Source organism: Nematolebias whitei, chromosome 2 (genome assembly GCF_014905685.2).
Source record: "Nematolebias whitei isolate Nwh7 chromosome 2, NemWhi1, whole genome shotgun sequence".
Taxonomy (NCBI): domain Eukaryota; kingdom Metazoa; phylum Chordata; class Actinopteri; order Cyprinodontiformes; family Rivulidae; genus Nematolebias; species Nematolebias whitei.
This window is the reverse complement of record NC_056499.1, coordinates 56,620,765-56,622,305: the sequence shown is the minus strand read 5'-3', so window position 1 is coordinate 56,622,305 and position 1,541 is coordinate 56,620,765.

The window sequence follows — 1,541 nt, the reverse complement described above, 5'->3', positions numbered from 1 at the left end:
AGATAAGGGACACTCTTTTGAGGACCAAAATGTGCACATTTTGGACCAAGAACACAGAGAGGGGGGTGAAGGAAGCAATTTATGTTAAAAGAGAAAAGCCGTCTCTTAAGAGAGGAGGAGGCCTCAGATTTCCACTTTCAAAAACCTATAATGCAACTTTAAAACAGATTCCCAGCCGGTTTTCACACCTGATGGGAACAGAGGGGCCTCGTCTGTGAAATAGAGGAACAAAAGACTCTTACTGTTAAGGTGTTTAGGTGTGAAAGGCCAATCTACATATGTGTGTGTGTGTGTCTTATCTCACTCAGCCTTATAACCTGTATCTCTCACTCTCTGCTCTTTGAATTGAGAAAGCTCCTCGGATGAGGAGCGAAATGTCTTCTGTTACAAATAAAGTCCAGTTGTTTTTGTATTGAACGCTTTTTGAATTCATCATGTCCTGGATGACTGAGAATCTTCACCAGCCTACACCAACAAGGTATACCAAAAGCCATGGATCACCTCCATATATCCATCCATCCATCCATTATCTTTTACCTGCTTCTTCCATTTTGGGTCACGGGGTGTTGCCGGTGCCCATGTCCAGCAATCACTGTGCGATGGGCGGGGTACACCCTGGACAGGTCTCAAGTCCATCACAGGGCCACATAGAGACAAATGAGACAAACAACCATTCACTCACTCACACCTAAGGACAATTTAGAGTTACCAATCAGCCTAACATGCATGTTTTTGGTCTATGGGAGGAAAACCACGCATGCACAGAGAGAACATGCAAACTCCACCCAGAAAGGCCCTCGGACCAGGATTTGAACTGGCAACCTTCTCGCTGAGAGGCAGCAGCTCTACCAGTTGCGCCACCATGATGCCCCTCCATATAACTACCTGTACAATTGCATCAGCACATCACAATATGAGTCTGTTTTTAAAGTTCACAGTTCAAAAGCTAATTTTTTCCCCACATGGTTCAAAGTTGAATTTGTTCATGTTCATATTTATATGAAGGTGGATTAAAGTTTAAAGTCCCGTATTGTATTTTAATTTCTCAGTTTTAATTATAGAGGATAAAAAAAAAATAACAAACCTTGGGTGATAGATGATCGGGTCACCGTGATAACAACACATCTAATTTCTGATTGGCTTCAACACAAAACAAAGAAAACATGAGCATGGATACAGTAAATATGCACAATAATAATAAATTTTAGATTTTAGGTATTAGAATAAATACAATAAATGGGGTTTATATATATATATATATATATATATATATATATATTATTTTTTTTTCCTTCCAGCGCCGCGCAAGCATGCATCCTGTCTCAGCAGCTTGGCAACAATGGAGCTGATTTTTTTTTATTGAAAACTTTGTTTTTAGGCCTGAGCAGCGAAGCGCTACAAAGGCCTATTGTAATCGTTCTGTTCAGGCCCGAGCTACAATTTTTTCTGCCAAATGAATTGGTGTTTTGGGGGCCTTAACATGTCTCAAAAGTCACCAAATTTGGTGGATGCATAAGGACTGGTGAAAAATTACATATTTT